The sequence below is a fragment of the Eubalaena glacialis genome, chromosome 11, assembly GCF_028564815.1.
Source record: "Eubalaena glacialis isolate mEubGla1 chromosome 11, mEubGla1.1.hap2.+ XY, whole genome shotgun sequence".
Lineage (NCBI taxonomy): Eukaryota > Metazoa > Chordata > Mammalia > Artiodactyla > Balaenidae > Eubalaena > Eubalaena glacialis.
The window spans coordinates 65,196,443-65,218,595 of record NC_083726.1 but is presented as its reverse complement, the minus strand read 5'-3'; the positions used below and the strand labels follow the sequence as shown (position 1 = coordinate 65,218,595).

The 22,153-nt window shown below is 48.4% G+C and overlaps 1 protein-coding gene across 5 annotated transcripts in view; it reads right to left on the bottom strand.

Moving 5' to 3' along the window:
- NCKAP5L (NCK associated protein 5 like) overlaps positions 1-15,466 on the bottom strand; it is a 30,591-nt gene extending 15,125 nt beyond the window's left edge. For all 5 annotated transcript variants that reach the window (XM_061205193.1, XM_061205195.1, XM_061205194.1 and 2 more), the window contains exon 1: positions 15,384-15,466. The gene's annotated coding sequence lies outside the window, so the exon portion shown is untranslated. The remainder of the gene's footprint in view (positions 1-15,383) is intronic.
- Positions 15,467-22,153: the final 6,687 nt, after the last annotated feature.

Genomic DNA, 22,153 nt, shown 5'->3' with positions numbered 1-22,153 from the left:
AAGGTGGTTTAGGAGGGTATCTTCTCCTAAAATAAAATAAAATAAAATAAAAATAAAAAAGCATCCAGCTTAGGCATGAGGCCCAGACTGCGAGGGCTGGCTGTGGAGTAGGTAGGTATATGTGGCTTCGCGTGTTGAGGAGGGCAGGGACCCAACACACCCCACAAAGCCAACTACTGCCACCCTCCTGATCTGAGCCCCTGGGGATCCCAGGGCAGGGAGGCCTGAGTCCCACTGTGACCTAGGGGAGACCTTCCAAGGGACAAGCCCCCTAAGCGCAACAGCTCGGTCATGGGGGTCGGTCTCCGTATCCTGAGCAGGGCCTGGGAGAGGCTCCGGAAATGTCGGCTGAAGGCAGGCTGTGACTCAGCCCCACCTTGGGGAGAAGTTTTCTGCCCTCTGCCAAAGTGGTCCGGCCAACTCAGGGCGACGGGTTTTCTCTGTGTCTGCAGGGCTACAAGCAGAGGGCAGGCAGGAAGCTGTCAGCCTGGGATGCTGAGTCACTCGGAAGAGGCCTGCATTTAAACTTGGCGCTGGGGAGACACGCACGCTGTTGAGCAGGGTGAGTTTGAGCTCAAGATTTCTATGGTGAAAAGAAAACTTCCTGCGTCTTTACCCTCCTCTAGGGAACATTAAGATCGAGAGAGATAATACCACCTCTAGCTCCCAATCTGAGCCCAATTAGGAATTTGGCCCTTCAGAGTCTGGGTTTTCGACCCAAATCTCATGAGAAAAAACAAAAGCAAAAACAAAAAAACTCAGGTCGGTTCCCCAGCGGCTGTCCCTGCAGGGTCAGTGGGACCCACCTCCCCAGGGCCGAGCACCCTCGTCCTCCCTCAGGCCCCACAACCGCTACTCACAGCTTCTGTGCTCAGCCCACCTGGGGCCCAGGAAAAGCCCTGGCCTGGGTTTTTCAGGATGGCCCTGGCTTCAGGCATTCCTCTGGTGGTCCCACACCATATCCCACATGGTGGATGTGGGTCTGGAACACATGATGCTGGCCAGGATGGGTAGGGATGGAGCTGCAGTGGGTGGGAGCTCGAGCTTGAATGGGAGGCTTCTCCCGCCAGAACTGCCAACGGGCAACCCCGCCCCCGCAAAAGCCTGATTCAGAGGGAGGTGACCTCAGTGCCTAGGGGAGGGAGGGGGAGGAAGAGAGGAAGAGCAGAGCCTCTCTGGCCCTCCTTCAGAGACAGGGAAGGGGGAACAGCTGCTCAGGGGGTTTCTGGGTAACCCGGGGATGAGGTGGGTGCAGCCCCATCCCTGAGTGAATCTGGGTGACCACTATCTCTTCAGCCTAGTCACTCATGGAAGTCCCCCCAGCCCCAAAAGATGGGACTGTCCTGGCCTTTCAGTCAGCCAGATCAAAGGAGTATTCTCTGCCGCTCCCACCCCCTCCCCAGCCGGGGCACTCGCAAGACCCCTCCCTAAACTCAGAGTCCAGGCCTGGGAGGAAGGGGCCAGAGAGATGGCAGCAAGCCTGTCCTCCAGGCTCCCTTAACCTGGCCCTTAGCCAAGGCCTTTGGGCCCTGATGAGCCCCTCACTCACCAGCTGTTCCCCCCGGAGTCCTCTAGGGAAAAAAGCAAGGGGCCAGGAGGTGGGGGAGGGGTGGGCAGCTGTGGGAAGGCAGAGATGGAGCTCCCTTTAATAACAGAATCATCCGTAACACAACCATTTCCCCTCTGCTCCCCCCATCCCCCAGCTGCTTTCTGAAATCCCAGTCACACCCAAAAGTCTACTTGTAAACAGCCACTTCTTCACCCACAGCAAACACTCCTTTCCAGACAAGATCAGCCCTGCTGCGCTGCCCTGGGGTGTGGGGAGGAAAATGAGGACTGAGGCCCCAGGGCATTCCTAGCCTGAAAGTGGCCACCTTAATCTGGCCTAAAGCATCTTTTAGCCCTAAGTATTCCAACTGGTCTCCTCCCCCCTCAGGGAAAGAGGCAGACAAGAATTTCCTTTCCTCCTCCTGACAACTGGCCCCAAGACACAATAGCCCTTCTGAGAGGCAAGTGTCCGTGGGGAAGGGGCCCACTGCACCCCTCCTCCAACTTCCTCTTCACAGGCACTCCAAGAACCTCCAGACCATGGTATAGGTTCTTTCAAACTGACAGTAGGCCAGTCCCCTGCCTTTCCAGGCAGGGCAGGAGGAAGGGCAGTAGTGTTATGAGCGCAAAAGGCTTATAGATTTCAATACCCTTTATCTCTCCTCCCCCAGATCCTCAGCATTCCCTGTTCACAGCATAACCCAAAAATAAAAGCAACTGCTGGGGGTGGGGAGAGGGAAGGGGCTCGGACAGACACAATGGGTTTATTTATAGGGCCACACACCAGGGGTTCTGCAGCCAAGAAGCCCAGGCCCCACTCCCAAAAGCTCAGCAGGCCCATCCTAGCCTGGCCAAGGGTACTGGAAAAAGCCTCAGACCAGAAGGCAGAAGGCTTATAGTCCCAACAATGCAATTTATTTGCTGTGTGACTTTAGGCAAATCACTCAGTTTCTCAAGGATAAGTTCCTTCATGCCAAGTGGAGGTTGTTCTGGAACAGTGGTTCTCAAAGTGTGGTCCAGGGACCCCGAGGCCCTTTCAAGGAACCTACAGGGTCAAAACTATTTTCACAATATCACTAAGACATTATTTACCTTTTTAACTCTCATTCTCTCATGAGCATATAGTGGCATTTTCCAGAGACTACGTGATATGTGATAACACGACAGATTGAATACAGAAGCCGATATGAGAATCCAGCTGCCTTCTATTAAGTCAGACATGACAGATTTGCAAAAATGAAGAACAATGCCATTCTTTTCACTATTTTTTGTTTTGGAAAATATATGATTATTTTTCATAAAATATGTTAACATGGGTTTATTGTTACTTTTAAATGAATTAAATAAATGTTTAAAACTCTCAGTTCTAATTTGTATGACAGTAAATGTCAATAGGTACAATCTATATGAATCAAAGCTCTTTGGGGTCTTCAATTTTTATATTGTAGAGGGGTCCTTAGACTCAATAGTTTGAAAAGAATCACTTTTCTTAGAACAGTGTGGTCCAGTAGACCTTTCTGTGATGATGAAAATGTTTATTCCATGCTGTTCAATATGGTAGCCACCAGCCACACATGGCTACTGAGCATTTGAAATGTGGCTAGTTCAACTGGGGAACTGAATTTTAAATTTAAATAGCCATATGCAGCTGGTGGCGACTATACTGGACAGCGAAGTTAGAAGATCCCTGGGATTCCTTGACTTGAGCATTCGAGGTCAATGCTTCTTTCCAGTCTAGAGTAGGGAAGGGAAGGGAAGGACAGGACTTAACACTCCTGTCCCCAGGCTTTTGCTCACACTATTTCTCACTCTCTCTTCACCAAAGGAAGGCCATCTCAGCCACATGGGCAGTCCTGCTGGCACTCTTACCAAGGCTTAGAGTTGCTCTCTCATTCTCTGCAACGACTACTTCACACCCTCTCCAATCGCCTCAAACTTCTGGTCTACCACCTCCCCTCGCTTCCCCAGCGGATTGAAGCCAGCAGAGGGGAAACCCCTCAAACCTCCCGCCACCACAGTCCCAGCCCCATCGGAATCCTCTGTACTTCCTTCTCTCCTCCTGTTACAGCAGAGGGGCTGCCCTTTTCCCAGGCAAGGCCAGTCCTTCCTACCCCAGACCCTCCCCATTTATGTCTTCAGGGTCTACTTCCTGAAGGGATCTTTCCCATCTATCTTTACAACTTCTCAGGTACCTTTCATCTTAAAAATAATTCCCCCCTGACATTTCTCCAGATACTGCCCTCTTTTGCCTTTCACAGCCAAACTTCTCAAAAAAAGCCATCCTCACTTCTCACTCCTTCCTCAACCTGGTCAAACTTCAGCAGTAACTGCCACAACGCTAAATCTTACAATATTTTTCAGTCCCCATTGCCTTCTCAAGCACAAATGCCTCTGGTGGCCACTTCCCGCTGGACTATGTTTTTTAAAGCTTTGAGACATAGTTCAACTCCCACACAACTCACTCATTTAAAGTGTACAATTCAGTGGTTTGCAGTATATTCACCGATATATGCAATCATGGCCACTGTCAATTTTAGAACATTTTCATTACTCCTTAGTTACCAGCCCCTCACACCCAAACCAAGGCAACCACTAATCATTTTCTGTCTCTATAGATTTCCCCATTCTGGACATTTCATATGAATGGAATCATACAATAGCTGGTCTTCTGTGACTGGCTTCTTTCACTCTGCATAATGTTTCCAAAGTTCATCTCTGTTGAAGCATGTATCAGTACTACATTCCTCTTTATGGCCACATAATATTCCATTGTATGGCTATGCCGCAATTTGTTTATCCATTCAGCTGCTGATGGACATTTGAACTGTTTCCACTTTTTGGCTATTATGCATAATGCTGCTCTAAGCAGTGTACACACCAGTGTACAAATCGTCTGGATGGATGTTTTCATTTCCTCTTGGGTATACACCTAGCAGTGGGATTGCTGGGTTGTATGGTGACTTTAGGTTTAACTTTTTGAGGAACTGCCAAACTGTTTCCCAAAGTGGATGCACCATTTTAGAGTTCCATCAACAATGTGTGAGGGCTGCAATTTCTCCACATCCTCACCACTTGTTATTGTCTGATTTTCTGATTCTAAGTCACCTTAGTAAATGTGAAGTGACTTTTTTTTTTGGCTGTGTTGGGTCTTTGTTGTTGTGCATGGGCTTTCTCTAGTTGCAGCGAGTGGGGGCTACTCTTTGTTGCAGCATGCGGGCTTCTCATTGCGGTGGCTTCTCTTGTTGCGGAGCACGGAAACTAGAGCGCAGGCTCAGCAGTTGTGGCCCACGGGCTCAGTTGCTCCGCAGCATGTGGGATCTTCCCAGACCAGGGCTCGAACCCTTGTCCCCTGCATTGGCAGGCGGATTCTTAACCACTGCGCCACCAGGGAAGTCCTGAAGTGATTTTTATGGTTTTGATTTATATTTCTCTGATTGATGATGTTGAGCATCTTTTCATTGGCTTATTGGCCATTTGTATATCTCCCCTGGAGACAAGTCTATTCAGATCCCTTTGCCCATCGTTTAGTTGGGTTATGTGTCTTTTTACTGTCGAGTTGTAAGAATTCTTTATATATTCTGAACACAGGTCCCTTATCAGATATATGATTTGTAAATGTTTGCTCCTATTCTGTGGTTGTCTTTTCTCTGTCTTGATAGTGACCACTTCCTCCTGGACAACGTTTCCCTTGTCTACCACTCTCTGCAGCTATCTTCCACCTCTTCTTCTGTGTTATTTATTTGTGAGTGTATGTGTGTATACCTTAAAAAAACAAACAAACAGACATAGCAGCATGTTCTCACTGTTCTACATCATTCATTAGCAAAACAATTAAAAAAAAAAACCCACACGTGGTCCAGTGGGTAAGACTCCACGCTCCCAATGCAGGGGGCCTGGGTTCAATCCCTGGTCAGGGAACTAGATCCCGCATGCATGCTGCAACTAAGAGTCTGCACGCCACAACTAAGAAGTCCACATGCTGCAACTAAAAATCCCGCATGCCACAACTAAGACCCGGTGCAGCCAAAATAAATAAATAAACAAACAAATAAATATAAAAAAAAACAACCCACAGACTTCATTTGGATCTTAACCAGTTTTTCCACTGATGCCCTTTCCACTGGTATTCTATCCCAAGATCCGATCCAGGATCCCACATTGTACTTAATCACCATGACTCCTTAGTCTCCTATGATCCATGACAGTTCCTCGGTCTTTGTTTTGGCTGCTCCAAGTGGCTTGCAGGATCTTAGTTCCCCGACCAGGGATCGAACCCGAGCCCTCTGTGGTTAAAGCGCGGAGTCCTAACCACTGGACCACCAGGGAATTCCCAGTCTTTGTCTTTTACGACCTTGACACTTTGGAAGGTAACTGGTCAGTACTTTGGAGAATATTTCCTAATATGAGTTTGTTTGATGTTTTCTCCAATGAGATTGAGGTTATGGATTTTGGGAAAGAATATCACAGAGGTGATGTGCCCTTCTCAGTGCATTCTATCAGGGGGTGTGTATACATGATGCCGAGATGTCTTATTACTGGTGATGTTAACCTTGATCACTTGGTTAGGTGGCGTCTACTAGTGTGTTTCTGTACTGTAAAATGAAAACATACTTTTTCTTTTGTAATAATAAATATTTGGGGGGAGGGCAATACTTTGTGACCATGCAAAATCCTGTTTCTGCTTAAATTTTCACCCACTCATTTTAGGATTCATCACTGGATCTTGCTTGCAGCAATTACTATGGTGCCCTAACAATAATTTTCGATTTCCCTCATTCCTTGTAATTTATTAATTGGAAGTTTTCTGTAAGAAAAAGCTGTCTCTTCACTCCCATTTATTTACTTAATTCCATATTTGTATGAGTATGGACTCACAGGCATTATTTTATTCTTTGGATTTTAATCCAATATTATCATCACCACTTATTTTACTGCTTAAATTCCAGCTTTGGCCATGCTTTCAGGTTGGCTCCTGTGTCCTTTCAACATGCCTCCATTAAAAAAAAAAAGTTTATTTATTTATTTTTTAACATTTGCTTACTTTCTGGCACGAGAAGAGGTTCCAGGCTGATCTTGTATTTTCCCTGCCACAATCTCTTTTCCAAGGGAGCTCTAGCAATCTTCTTTCTAAAACTGTAAATCTGATTGTGTCCTTCCTGCTTCAAATCTTCCCATGACCTCCTACTGCTTTGGGGACAGATAAAAGCCCTCAACATGGCCCTGGAAGCCCTGCCCTGGGCTGGCCGCAGAGCAATATTCTTCTGAAAAGCTATCCTGGACTGACGTGGCCCATGTTGATCTCTCTTCAAGTGCCTCCTGCAGGATCAGTATTTCAAACTGTAATGCATCCTGTTCTCTAGTACTCCCTGAGAGAAGGGGCAACTTCCATGCTGTTAGAAGGGGAGCTCCCTGAGGAGGGGCCCTGCTTATATTTCCTTTTTCCCCTCCTACTTCCTGCCACGGCACTGCTCCTGCCAACGAGGTCCTGAACTTGGTGATCTCCTTTCATTCCAGACAGAAAAAGACCAGAAAGACAGGACAGGTGAGAAGGTACAGTGGACTCATCAGGTTCCCTTAAAGATCCCCAGTGATGGCCCCCAACCCAAGTGGCTCTGAAGGTCCATATGACAAGCCACACTGAGAGGTGAGCAAGGACATTTTCAGATTTGTCCCGAACATTGATATGACCTTTTCCAAGCTCTCAACCTTCTCCCAGGTCTCAGTGATGCCCTCTGGCAAAGGGACTGATCTATTCATTCTGCAAATATTCTGGACAGATCACTCAGTGGGAGGTACAGTGCTGGGTATTGGGAGGCAATTTAGAGATGGGTCAGTTCTTTTCAGACTTCCTGGAGCTTTCGGACTAGTAGAGGATGTAAGACATGTAGGTAAATAGCTGTACTGTGAAGGACGTTCCACAAGAGAAGTCCTTGGAGAACTTTAAAAATCAGGAGAGAAATATTAAGCTGGAACAGTTTTTCAGAATTTGAGCATCTAGGGAACTCAGCCTTTATAGACAGATAGGGTTTAGCTACAAGGAAAAGGGAAGCGGATCATTCCAGGCAGCAGGAGGCAGAAGTCTCCGGGTGTGTATGGAAACAGAATGACTCAGTACAGCTGGACTGAAGGGCATTTGAAGGTGAGTGTTTCCTGGTCCCCTGGCCCATGCCAGTTACCAACTCATCTCCTATCCCCTGACCGAACAGGCGAGTCAGCATCTTTTCAACATCCTGGGTGTAACCGGAGACATATGCTGGGTCCCACAGGAGGAACAGAGGCACGGAGGCTCCTGGAGACAATACCAGAGCTGACAACTGGAACTTCAGCTATCTGCTCTCCGATCCAAGAGAAAAAGGGCCTGGGAGGCTGCACAGCCTATTGGCTCTCAGGCTGCACCTGCAGGCTGCACCTGCAGGGCACCCAAAGAGCTGGGCATATACTCAGCCAGCCCCCCATGCTCAGTCCCTAGTGCTCACTCCCCCAGGCGTCATATCCTGGCCTCTTTCTTCAAAGGGAACGGGCTCTGGCCAACCAAGTGTCTTCCTGTCCAGGCAGCTTTAGTGTTGACTCAGTGGGTGCCATTTGGCCAGAGCCCATAGGTGACCTCTTAAGCTGCCAGCTCTGCTCTGGGAGGAGAAAGTAGCTCTGGTTCACCCACAATTCCGACTAGGCTCTGCTCGTTTGTGCCCATAAATGGGAGTCAGGCTTCCTTGATTCCAGTCTGGCTCAGCCATACTGCATGCCCCTAGATGAAGCCCAGAAACCCCCGACTCAGTTTTCTTATCTGTCAAATGGGGTGAGCTCTCTCTCTTGACTCCTCTCTTCCCAGAGGGCATAGAAGAGGAGGATGAGATCACGTCTGGAAATGGACTGCATCTGAGAAGAGAGGTCCCCTTGTGTGGGGTGGGGGACGTGGGGGTGAGGAGCCCGGCAGGGCCTTTAGGGAGGAGCCCGGCAGGGCCTTTAGGGAGAAGCCCTTGGATTTGATGCTGCCTTCCTCCTATGGGCCCCACAGGCTTCCCAGAAAAGCAAGGTGGGTAGAGAGGAAGGGACAGCAAAGCTAAGAGCTTTAGCCTTCTTCTAGCCCCGGGGACAGGAAGTGAGGTGCCGTCTGCAGAGGAAGTGAGAAGCAAACACCCCCCAACTTCCCTTCAGCCTGCAGTGGAAAGGAAGGCTCTAGCTTCAGGAGCCCACAGGCCCAGAGCTGGGGAAACAGAAGGCAATGGGGTGGAGGCAGGGGAGTAGGCATTTTCAGCACCATCTGGCAGAGAAGGGGGCCTCTTGTCTTGGACACAGTAAAACTCAAGGGGTCCAGGACATCCCACAGACTGGGGTAGTGGGGAGAAGAGACACCACTGAAGTCAAGTTGAGAAACCCAGCTTCCCAGGTCACGTGGTACCACTTCTGCAGCCCTGGCCCCAGACTCCTGCCCCAGCTCTGTGCTGTGTCACGTGCCTGCCCCTAACACACGCACATCCCTCACACACCAAGGTGGGTAGGGCCTCTGATTATCTGGTCTCACAGTACTTGCCCTTTTTGTGCAGCCTCCATCACAGCTGTAACTTTATAACTGTTTAATTATTTGATTAACATGGACTTCTGGGATCACCACTGTACCCCCAGAGTCTGGCACCACACCTAGTACTTAGTAAGAGCTGGCCATAGCTTGAGAATTCCTTGGTTTTGGCATCCGAATGAAGTTTGGTATATGAAGGTAAATGAACCCTGCTCCTGGTCTGGGGTCGACTGTGGGACCCTGAGGTGGGTGGTGAAGGTCAGAAACCAGAGTCCCGACGTGGTGGCAGAAGAAATCTCTGTACACGCAGATACTGCCAACTGGTGACAGATGAAGACAGTATATTCTATATGCTATCTTTTGGGCAAGGGGGGGAAAAAGAATATATATTTGTGTTTATTTTTGTATTAAAAAACAAGGGATATGTAAGAAATTAATAAGTGATTATCTATGGAGGGAGAAGGGGGTGGAGGGGGGAATGAGATTTCTCAATGTATGCCTTTTTGTATCATTTTGATCTTTGGACTATGTAAAAAAAAATCTAGTGAAAAAAATAAAAGAATATAAAACAAACAAAGAAATGTTAGAAGGAATAACCACTTGACCAGGTGATTTCTAAAGCCCCTCCCAGATGGGGCCATCTACTCTCTTCTTCCCATGTTAGGAAGTAAGGACCAGGCCCCAGGACAAGGGAGGGGTGAGGAGGTCTAGACAGATGAGTGTGGGGTCTCGCCAAGGAACACCAGTGTCTTCACTCTCTTTCTTCCCAGCAATCTCTCCCCGACCTAGGGGAGAGGCCCCCCCCAGCCCCCACTGTGGTGGGCATTGGTAGCAACAAACTATTCAGAAGTTAGGGGACTTCCCTGGTGGCGCAGTGGTTAAGAATCCGCCTGCCAATGCAGGGGACACGGGTTCGAGCCGTGGTCTGGGAAGATCCCACATGCTGTGGAGCAACTAAGCCCATGCGCCACAACTACTGAAGCCCGTGCGCTTAGAGCCCGTGCTCTGCCACAAGAGAAGCCACCACAATGAGAAGCCCGTGCACCGCAATGAAGAGTGGCCCCCACTCGCTGCAACTAGAGAAAGCCCACGTGCAGCAACGAAGACCCAACACAGCCAAAAATAAATAAATAAATAAATCTTTAAAAAAAAAAGGAAGTTAGTCAGGGCTACTTCCGCCTGGATAAGAGCTGGGTTCATTCTTACCCTTGGGAAGGGGGTAAGGTCTGGCCAAGGGCAGAGGCAGAGGTGGGAGCTTGGGCAAGGGGAAGGTTTGGGGCAGGTGGGGTTAAGGTAGGGTAAAGGACTCCTGAAGTACCCGGGGCTTCCGCGGGCAGGTTCTGGGGGTGTCTCAACAGATCCTCACACAAAAGGGCCAATTACAGCCCTCACATCAAGCCAGCTGGGAGTGAAATGAATCAGCCCCTGGAACAGCAGCTGCTGAGAACCCCAGGGCCACACCCCAGGAATTCCAGGGCCTCTCACATTCCCCTCCAGGAAAGACCTCATCATTCTCCTACCCAGAGTGTCTTCAGGGAGGGACAATTTCAAGCCCTGCATTATAGTGAGAACTGCAGACCAACACCCCAAGCAGCACTCACCACTCAAGTCTTGTAGGCAACAGCATGAGCAGCAGAATGAAGCGTCTCTCCTTTTAAAATACCTATACTTTTTTTTTTTTTTTTTAAAGCTTAGCGAGTCCTGGAGAACTCCCAGAGCTTAAGGACCAGCATAAGGTTCAGGGAGCTGTGCCTGACTGGGCTCTTCTCAGCCGCTGCTGGATTTTTAGAAATCAGGACTAGCAGCAATGATAATTCACCTTAATAACAACCTGACCTCCTCAGGCCTCTTTCATCTGTGTAACTCCCAGAGTAGGGAAAACGTTAATTATCAAGCAGGTGCCACACCCCAGTGATGATGTCTTATTAATCCATCAGCACAGACGGGGAAACTGAGGCCAAGGGAGAAAGATCTGGCTCACACAGAGCTAAGGATATAGGTGCCGAGGGCCACTGGGCAGTGAGGAACTAGAGGTGCTGGCTCCATATCTGTCATGCTTTGGGAAGGTGCTGAAAACAAGGGCACTTCTTTCAGAGTCAGCCAGACCTGGGTTTGGGGTGAAGGTGAGGAAGACCCCAAATATGTGTCCCAAGCCCCCTCCCCAGGCTGCCAGGGCCTGGTGGAAGGCTTGGCAGGGAGTCCAGGGTTCTGATCTTGAGCCAAAACACTACTCTCCCAAAGCACTGTAAAGCAGGCCAACAGCTGCTTTGAGCATCTCCGCCATCTCTGCAACGTGCACAGGCACTACAGGCTAAGTGAGGGCTCAGCTCTCCAAATAGCCCCATGTGACAGGCGCAGTCCATGAAGTGGGAGCAGGAGGCACCTGGCAGCCAGGTGGGTAGATCAGATCAAAATCATGTCAAGTGGGGAGACTGCTTCTTTGGGACCCAAGCCCATCTCGGCGGCCCCCACCCACCTTTGGCACTGACCTAAAAATAATGAGATCTTTTCTACAGCAAGGCCTGCCTAGTCGGTCACTGCTTTAGAAACCGGCAGAGGAGGCTCAGCTGGTCTGTGCCTCCTCCAGGAGAAGAGGGGAGGGTGGTCACAGAAGACCAAAGATCTTTTCCCACTGTGGCCGTGGAGGGAAGCAGCACACACTTGAACGTGGATGAAGTGTAAAGATGGAGGCATTGCTTGTGCAGATCCATCTGCAGCCTACTACGTGCTTGGTACTGTGAGAGATGCTGGGAACAGACACAATCTCAGCTCTGGGGAACCACAAGTGCCAAACCAGGGAGCAACCAAAGACCTTGTCTTCCAACCCTCCAGGGTAGGGCCTGGGGAAAAATATTAAGGGTGTTATTCTAAGGGATTTGAAGTTGTTTTTCTTCAGCATGTTAAGAGAGCTGACCAGAGCCCATGGGGGACCCTGAGATAACACTCTGACCCCTTAGGGCTTAGCTCTCCACAATATCAGGTTCAAGAACTGCCCTCTCTGCCTTAAATCTGGCCAGGCCCCCTCATGCACAAGAAATTAAGGCAGAATGGTACAATGTAAAACACTAGACCAGAGTCAGGAGCCCTGCCTCTGACACTCATCATTGTACAAATCACTCCCCCCTCTAGACTTCAGTGTACTCCCCACCTTTTTTTTTTCAGTTTGCCCATTTTTAACATGAGGGCATTGGACTAGACTGTCTCTAGGATTCCTTCCAGCCTGTGACTCTATGTTGTTTTGAGGTAGTGGCAGATCCCAGATTGATTTACATAAATTTGCATGTTCAATCAGAAATCCCAAACTCCAAGTATAGAAAATCCAATCAGTCCATTAGTGCAGCCAGCCTGGGGCTGGAGGAGTCTGCCAGGTTTGGGTGAGGATTGTCAAAGCAGACAGTGGTAATGGTGGTGAATTAGGGGAGGAGCCGGGGAAGGGGGGGCAGAAGCGGCATTTGTTCTGAGAGACGCACTTCTGGTGACCCAAGGCTGATGGGGCCAGGGACCCCTCTTTCGCTATCAGGCAAGAGTCCTTTCTCCTCCTGCTTCTAACGGGGCCTCTGGCTGGCTGGCCTCAGAGCCACACCCCAAGAGGAAACGGCAGCCTCTGCCTAGCAACAGCCACATCCTTCACTCTGACAGGGACTCCACTGTTAACCACTTTCTGGGAAACTGACCTTCCTGGGAGCTTCCATTCTCCATCCCAGGGGTTTCTAGCAGTGAGGAAGGTTTCCTTGGGGTCTAACCTAAATACCTCCTGCTGTAGCTTCACTCTCGTGGGCAGCAGGGCCCAGGGAAGAGGGCTCCTGGGGAGCTAGCAGAGGGAAAAGCAATGCAGGAGAATGTGCTCCACATCCAACCGATCCCACGGCCTTTTTAACCACTACCTCTCCTTTGACATCCCCCTCAGCACCTGGGAGGCCAAGGATGAAAACAAACAAGGAGAACGTGAAGGCCTTTGGTTCTTGGGCTACAGAGCAAGTCCCAGCCTGGAGAGTCTGACTCCTGAGAAAGCTCTACCCCACAGGAGGGAAGGAGTCTGGGAAAGGTGGGGTTGCGGCAGCCTCTCCCTGCTGCTGCCTGGCTGGCGTGGCAGGGTCTGGGAGGCTGGCTGGGTGAGGGCAGCAGGGAAGATTCCTTTCGCCCCTTGCCTGGGAGCTGGGGGTGTGAGTACAGAGGTGAGGTGAGTAGGGCCAGCGGGTGGGATGGGCAACAGCAGCGGGGCTCTCCTTGTCCTCTTGCCATAACAGGGTAGATGAGTGTGCTGTACTCCCTGGCCCAGATCCTAAAACAAGTCCCAACAGCTGAGATGCAAACTGTCTCCTGGGAATCTGCTTCCCCTGCTGGCCCTTGGCTGCCTCCTCCTCTCTCAACCCCTCCCCAAAGGCACAGCTCAAAGACTGGCCTGCCAGGATGTCTCACCAGAGGCCTTGATGGGTGGGCCAAATCCCAGCCAGCAGGAGTTCATACTCCAAGGCACCAGGGGTGAGCAGCACAGTGGCTATTCTTAGGCAGGATAAGGGAGTCTGCGCCCCTCCACACAAGGTTCTACTCCTAAGCAACTTACCTCCTCAAACTTAGCCACCCTGCTGGAGGACCTTACTCCCCTCCAATTTCACTCATCAGTGGAGCCACACAATGTCAAAAAGTGGAAAGGAATAATACAGCTTTCTAATCCAACTGCTGAATTTTACAGATGGTGGAAAAGAGCACCAGAGAGGCAAACTACCTTGGCTAAGGTCACACAGCAACCTATGAAGAGCAGGGACCAGAGCTTCTGACTCCCAGTGCACAGTGATAACAGCTTGGTCCTCATACACACTGGTTTCCGCTTGCCTATTGTAGAAGGGCCTTCTTCCCTGCAGTCCAGGCCATCTGCCTCTCCAGGTTCTCACTCTCTTCCAAAGGCCTGAGCTGGAGAGAGATGCTGGAGGGCTCACACCACCTCATGCACAGACCATAGACTGAAAACAAAGTTGAACCAAGTGGGGATATCTCCCTAGACAGGGATGCAATTGTTTCTCTGAGGTAAGAAACCCACTAACCCCACGTTGTTCTTAGAAAGACAGGCACCCAATAAATATGAGAAGTGAATTTTGTGTCTCCTTTCTTGAAAGACAAGGAGTCTCTGAGTCAGCTGGCATATCTTGCAAGAGAGGGTCTGCAACAAGGCAATTGGGCTAGGTTCACTTTCCCCAAAGTACTGCCCACAGAACCATTAGACACTGACCCTTAGCTACTGTCCTCCAGGACCACACCTGTCCCAGGCATTTGTTTCCACCACTACCTCTGGCAGACAACTGTGCTTAAGCAGGAGGACCTGTGGGGGAGGGAGAGCAGTGGTAGGGAGGGCATAGAAGCATTGCCTTTACAGCCAGACAACCGGGCAGCCTAAGACCCCCGGCTACTCAGGAAGGCAGGCATTTAAGAAGTAGCAGCTGGACAGGCTGGTGGATAGCACTGAGACACCTGGAAAACCAGGCCTGAAGGAGGTAAGGGTCCTCCGTGCCCTTGGGGGCAGTGCCAGGGTTGGAGAGACCACGGGGGCTGGGGTTCAGACAGCCGCTTTCCTAGTCGGCCTAGGCCAGTGGAGTGTCGGGCACAGATAAATTCTCTGCATTCTTCTGGCACCGCAGCCAGGACCCAGAGAGCCTCTCCTGCGAGAGCTGTCCTGGCTTCACTCCCTGCCCAGCCCTTCTCCCTTCCTCAGCCTCTCTTTAGTGTTCAGCCCGCCCGGCTACCCTTCTCCTTCCCGCAGTCCCTCAGAGCCACTGAAGGGTCGTTCCGGGAGACCCCGATCTCTCCGCCTCCCCCCACCTCTCCCACACGCTACTGCCCCAGGCCACGGAGACTGCAAGGAGTGCGAAGAGAAGCCCGAGGCTCGTCTCCGCGCCTGCGCTTTGGGGAGAGCCTCCCCCGCGCAACAACCCGGCACCGCTAAGCGGCACCCGTACGATGGGATGCGGGTGGGGTGGGGTGCGCAGCTGGGGCAAGGTCAGTGCTTTCAAAGGGGGCGGTAGACCGGCCCCCGGAACATCCCCCTCTCCGGAAAGTTTCCCTTCCGGGGCCACGGAGTGTGCGCGAGGATGGCGCGAAGGGCGGGAGGGGGTGGGGTGAGGGTGGACAGAGTCGCGGCCGGACCCCTCGGCGTGAGTGAGGCGGGAGGGAGGGGAGGCCAGCGAGGTCCGGCAGGAAGCCGAGCCACCCTCTCCGACCCAAGGCTGCCACGAGAGCCTTACCCTCCATATCTCTCACCCCCAGCCCGGGCTTACAGACCCCCCCACTCGCCGCCCTTTAAATCTCAAGTGGGCCCAGAACTCACCGAAATCAGGTGTCGAGCTGGGCCAGGGCAGGCCGGATCCGCCAGGTCCATGGCCGCGGCTCGGGGGCGGGGGGCAGAGAAAAAGGGGGGTGCTGGGGCCGCCTCTTGATGTCAAGGCTTTAAAGGGGCCAGTGAGCCCCGCCTCTCGCTCAGACCCCGCCTCCCCCTCCCGCGCAGCCAATCCACGTTCACCCTGGATGCGCGCCCCTCCCAGCCCCCTCCAGATGTTCCCAGGACGAGAGCTAGGTCCGCCCGGCTGGAGCGCGCCGCTTCCGCCCTGGAGGAAAGGACCTCCCCTCCCCCCTATAACGAAACAGACTTCCCAGACCTGGCCGGGTCGGGCCCGGTAAACCTCCCCAGTGCCGGCGTAGGAGAAGCCGGGCTGGGCCAAGCGGGGTTGGAATGGGGGGCATCTATAGCAGAGAAAACTAAGTAGGTGCACGCGGACCCGTGGGCATGCGCGTCTGCTTCTGTAGGGCTGGGCGTGCACGTGTATATGTGATTGTGAGCGTTGGTGTTTGTAATTTGCCTTCCTGCATACGTGTTGGGTGTAAATCTAAGGGAAGAGGCTTGAGTGACTGCTTGGCCTTAAATGCTCCCATCTCCCTTTTCTTCCTCCCAGATCGGGTCCTTCCAGCAATATGGAAACCTGGGCGCTGGGAACAGGCTCTGCGCCTCTCAGAGCAGTACTGGCCTTTTCCTCACTGGTTAAGGAGGAGGGAAGGCTGACCAGAAAAAGGATACAATTTTGCTCTTAGCCACTTGCTGTCTCAGTTGGGGCGAGTTCCTTCCCTGTTGAACTAACTGCGTGCTTGAAGGAGGAAAAGCAAACAGCCCACCTAGGCCCCTGCAGGGCCTCAGAGCTCCCTTCGATATCATTCTCATTGGTCCTTGGTTAAACAATTATTTGCCCTTGTCTGGATACCATATAATCTTCACAATCTGGCCCCTTAGTGCAGGTTCTGAAGGGGATTCTGCAGAGAAATACAAACGGATCCCTAGCCACAGGCTCTGCTCATTTTATTAAAATTGCTTCTATTGCGGGTATACACAGGATGTATTAAAGCACCATATTATCCAGTAAATGAACATAAAAGCTCAGGGAACATAGAGTGCTCAAATTGTCTAGAATTGACCAAGAGTGCCTCTCTGAAGGAGGCTCCTTAATTTAAAATGGGATTTGAAGGGCAGAGAGAACTTGAATAGGATCCAGGTGAAGTAAGGACACAAGGAGATTCAGGTAGGAAAGAGCAAATTATCTGCATGGGACAGTGAGCAGATAACATCGGTAGGGTGGGAAGTGGGAGAAGTTAATGGAGGAAGTTTTGTATGGAGGAGATCAGAATAAGGATATGGATTTGACAGGACAGGTGATTTTAAAAAGTCATTTTGGGGGCTTCCCTGGTGGCGCAGTGGTTGAGAATCTGCCTGCCAATGCAGGGAACACGGGTTCGAGCCCTGGTCTGGGAAGATCCCACATGCCGCGGAGCAGCTAGGCCCGTGAGCCACAATTACTGAGCCTGCGCGTCTGGAGCCTGTGCTCCGCAACAAGAGAGGCCGCGATAGTGAGAGGCCCGCGCACCGCGATGAAGAGTGGCCCCCACTTGCCGCAACTAGAGAAAGCCCTCGCACAGAAACGGAGACCCAACACAGCCGTAAATAAATAAATAAATAAATAATTTTGGATTCTTGAGTATAGAGGTAGCTTGATGAAAAGAATGCCTGAGGATAGTGATTATTGGAGCCTAGAAGATGTCGTGGAGGTTACTCCCACCAGCTCTCTCACCTTTGCTTTAAAACAATTTTTAAAACTGATTTATCCTTAACATAGAAGAAAATGCAGATCTTGGGTGTTTTGTTTGGTGAATTTCAACAATAGTATATACACTTATGTAACCCCCCCCCAAACAAGATACCGAACCATCACCCCAAAGAATTCCTTCATTCCCCTGTATAGTCAGTTACCCTGCACCTACCAACACCCACCCCCTGCAACTTCCTGAATTTTATCACCATGGTTTTGTCTGTTCTTGAATTTCACATAAGTGGAATCATACAGTATGTACTCTTTTGTGTCTATATTCTTTAGCTTAGTAACGTTTTTGAGATTCAGCCATGTGTAGTCTATTCTTTTATATTGCTGAGTAACAGTATGAATATATTGTAATTTGTTTATCCATTCTCCAGTTGATGGATATTTGGGTGATTCCAGTTTGGGGCTATCATGAATAAGGCTGCTCTAAATATTCTTGTGCAAATCTTTTTGTGAATGTGTTTTCATTTTGAGAAAGCTCACCTTATTTCTTGATTATAGCTAGTGGCATCTTTGGAATCCTGCAGCACTGATTAATTCTATTCATTCAATCATCTAACATTTATTGAATAGGAATCCGTGTCCCAGTCCTGGGTTTACAACAAAAATTAGACATGATCGTTCCTCCAAGGGCTTACAAGTCCAGTAAAAGTCCACTAATCTGTTGCATTCCAAAGCCATGGGGTAGAAAAACCTTAAGAGTCTGCCAGGCATTTCTAACTATTTTTGGATGTTTCCAAATAACTAAATTTTGGGAAGCAAACAAACCATGTAGATGATTCTTTACTTTACACTCAGATGTTCTCCCCTGTTTAATAAACACAGCTGGAACATCTGCACTTGTCAGAACAAGTACCTATTCTCCTTAACTTAAAGGCTCTTGCACACTTGAAAGTTTAGACATTCAGATTTGGGCAGATTCTCTATGCTTCACAGACCTTTATCTTCACTGACAGGAGGTGAAAGAAGTATAGCTACCATTGCTCCATGCTTTCTGTCTTTGATGAGGCCCAACACACTTTAATTACCACACTTAGTGGTATTATTCACTTATTAAAAATTACACTGAAGTTCCAATGTTGGTTTTCCACCTTGTTATATACCACTAATCATAAATTGTTCTTTACTTGAGTTATCTATGTTACAAAACAAGCTAGGCCTTTTAGGTCTCTGGTTGCTGCAAGCTGTTGGTATCAAACCAGTTTGGTGGCATGGTCTAACGGTACAGATAGTGCCGATGAATGACTGGTCGATGGCATCTCAGAGAACCATGCCCTCACTGCTCACATCAGTACTTTGAATGGGGTCCTCTGCTTCAATACTATGTGTTCCTTCATTCAGTGTTGGAGCACCTTCATTCCTCAGTTTGGCATTGTATCATTTGGCTACTGTGTTACATTGGTTGATGAACTGACCCCAGTTTAGAATTCCTGACATCAGGAGATGGTCAGGTTGGTAACTGACCTCTCAAAAGATTTTAATAATCTGACTATTCTCCAGGTTGGATTGACTCTGAGGGCATTCTCTTTTTTTTTGGCCGCACCACGCAGAATGTGCGATCTTAGTTCCCCAACTAGGGAGTCTTAACCACTGAACCACCAGGGAAGTCCTCTGAGTGCATTCTTGATGTCTTTCCTGCTCACTAAGAGGAAGAAAGGAGCTGGGAAGAGGCTATTATTTGGTCCATTTGCTGAATAGGAATAGATCTTTGCTAGTGCTGCTTCTACATAGGACAACATGTTCCTTGGGTTCTGACAGCATTGCCAGTATGTGCTTTGAAACCTCATACCTGGTACAGATATGATGGATCTGCTTAGGTCCTTGAACCCCTTTCTCCTCATTTTCATTATTCAAAAATTCTTATTGAGTCTTTACTGTATCCCAGGCACTGTGCATATAGTATTAGCTACCTAATAAAGAATTCATGTGGGGTACGATAAGCAGTAAGATTGAAAAGATAAGTAGGGGGATGATCATACTTTATCCTAAAAGCAATGCAGAGCCTTTGAATGGTATTAAGCAAGGGGGTGTCATGATTAGAACTGCATTTTAAAAAGATCGCTGTGGTTGCAGTGTGGAGAACAGATAAGAGAGAGCAAGACTGAAGTCAGGGAGACCAGACAGAAAGTTTTTGTAGTAATTGGGAAACATGAGAAACGATGTGCTCTGGACTAGGAAAATGATAGTGATGATAGAGAGGAGTTGACTTCAAGAAATAAATAGTATTAAAGTCAGGAGGTCTTGGGATTGGAAGTGGAGGGAAGCAGAGTGCTAAGCCAAGACCTCTGGGCCAAACACTGAAATATCAAACACCTGAAGAAGAGCAGGTTTGGGAGATGATATACTCTCTTCCAAACATGTTGACAATGAAATGCCTGGGAGATGTCCAAGTGGAAATGTCTATCCAAGAGGTCAGAGCTTCCCAACTGTTGTGCCTCAGGAAGAGGTTACAGATGTGCTGCATGTTGATCTTCTCAACCCTCAGAGCAGCACAAGCTCCCACCAACAGACAGCAGTCTCAGTAAGGTGGACTGCCACGAAAACACCATCATTTTCTATGCGTGCCATGATGTGGGAAATGTTGGGAAGTACTAATATATGATGATGTTGGATAAATAATTCTGAAGCTCAGAAGAGATATCTGGACTAGAGATATCTGGACTAAGACATTTGTGAGTCATCAGAACATCAGATCATAGGTGGTAACTAAAGCCAGGGAGTATGGGACTTCCCTGTTGGCACAGTGGTTATGAATCCGCCTGCCAGTGCAGGGGACATGGGTTCGAGCCCTCGTCTGGGAAGATCCCACGTGCTGTGAAGCAACTAAGCCCGTGTGCCACAACTATTGAGCCTGAGCTCTAGAGCCTGCGAGCCAAAACTACTGAGCCCGAGAGCCACGATTACTGAAACCTGTGCGCCTAGAGTCCGTGCTCTGTAACAAGAGAAGCCACCGCAATGAGAAGCCCGCGCACCTCAAGGAAGACCCAACGCAGCCAAAAAAAAAAAAAAAAAAAAGAGAGAGATTAAACAAATTTTCAGGTGTTTATCTGCCATTATCATTTTCTGTGACTGTCTTTTTCTAATAGATATATAAGAGTTGGTTGTATTATAATGAAATTTGCCCTTTGTCACATGTATTGCCAATAGTGTTCCTAGTTGGGAGTTTGTCATGTGAGTTTATTGGAATTTTTTTTTCCCTTTGCCTTAGGTAGTCAAATTTATTGATCTTTTTCTTTATGGCTTTTGGTTTTCTTGTGTTTAGGATGTACTCCAATTTTTTAAATTACCTTTTTTCTCTAGTATGCTTACGGTTTTCTTTTTACTTTAAATATTCCATCCAGCAGAGACATGGATGGACCTAGAGACTGTCATACAGAGTGAAGTAAGTCAGAAAGAGAAAAACAAATACCGTATAATATCACTTATATGTGGAATCTAGAAAAATGATACAGATGAACTTATTTGCAAAGCAGAAATCAAGACACAGATATAGAGAATGGACATATGGCTTACCGGTGGGGGGAAGGGGGTGGGATGAATTGGGAAATTGGGATTGACATATATACACTACTATATATAAAATAGATAACTGGACTTCCCTGGTGGTCCAGTGGGTAAGACTCTGCGCTCCCAATGCAGGGGTCCTGGGGTTCAATCCCTGGTCGGGGAACTAGATCCTGCATGCCGCAACTAAGAGTTTGCATGCCGCAACTAAGACCTGGCGCAGCCTAAATAAATAAATATTTAAAAAAAAAAAAAAGCACAAATGCCTTAATGGGAAGGGTTTCTCTTTAAAAAATAAATAAATAAATAAAATAGATAATAAATGAGAACCTAACTGTATAGCACAGGGAACTCTACTCAATGCTCTGTGGTGACCTAAATGGGAAGGAAATCCAAAAAAGAGGGGATATATGTATATGTATAGCCGACTCACTTTGCTGTATAGCAGAAACTAACACAACGCTGTAAAGCAACTATACTCTAATAAAAATTAATTTTAAAATATTTTAAAATAATAAATATTCCATCCAGAATCTATTTAAATGGCAAAGACCACTGTTATTTCTCACTGCTGCTCAGAATGACATCTCCATTCTAGACCAGCCAGTCCTTTCTGTTTTCAGTGTACAAAACACACATTCCTGTGTACCTTTGCAGAGACGTTCCTTTCTACATGGCTCATAGGGCATGCTCCTGTCCCTCTTGTTATCATTGCAAAAGCTATACAGCTGTCCCTTGGTAGCCATAGGCAATTGGTTCCAAGACCCCGATTGATACCAAAATCCATGGATGCTCAAGTCCCTCATATAAAATGTACTATTTGCATATAACCTATGCACATCTTCCCTTATACTTTAAATCATCTCTAGATTACATATAATAACTAATATAATGTAAATGCTACATAAATAGTTGTAAGTACAATGTAAATGCTATGCCGGAGGTGCACAGCAAATTCAAGTTTTGCTTTTTGGAACTTTCTGGAATTTTTTTCCCCAAATATTTTTGATCCATGGGTGGTTAAATCTGTGGATGCGGAACCTGCAGATACAACTTTCAGGGACAGCTCAAATCCCATACGCTCCAGAAATTCTTCCATGCCCATTGTAGTCCACAAAGATTTTTCCTTTTCTGAAGCTCACATGATCACATGCTACCATGTATGAGCCTCTCCTTTTCTCAACTTTAACATAGTTGCTAAAAGAATCAAATCTAACCTTTAGAAGTCCCGGTTTGTTTAACTGATTTTTCTTTACCCTCCACAGCAGCTAAAAGCATGCTGGGTATATGGAAGGAACTTGATAAATTACTTTTTGATTTGCCATAAATGTGTAGCATTAGCCACATGTGGCTAATGAGCATCTGAAATGTGGCTAGTCCAGATTGAGATGAGCTGTAAGTATAAAATACACACTAGATTTTGAAGATGGTATTAAAAAAATAACATCTCATT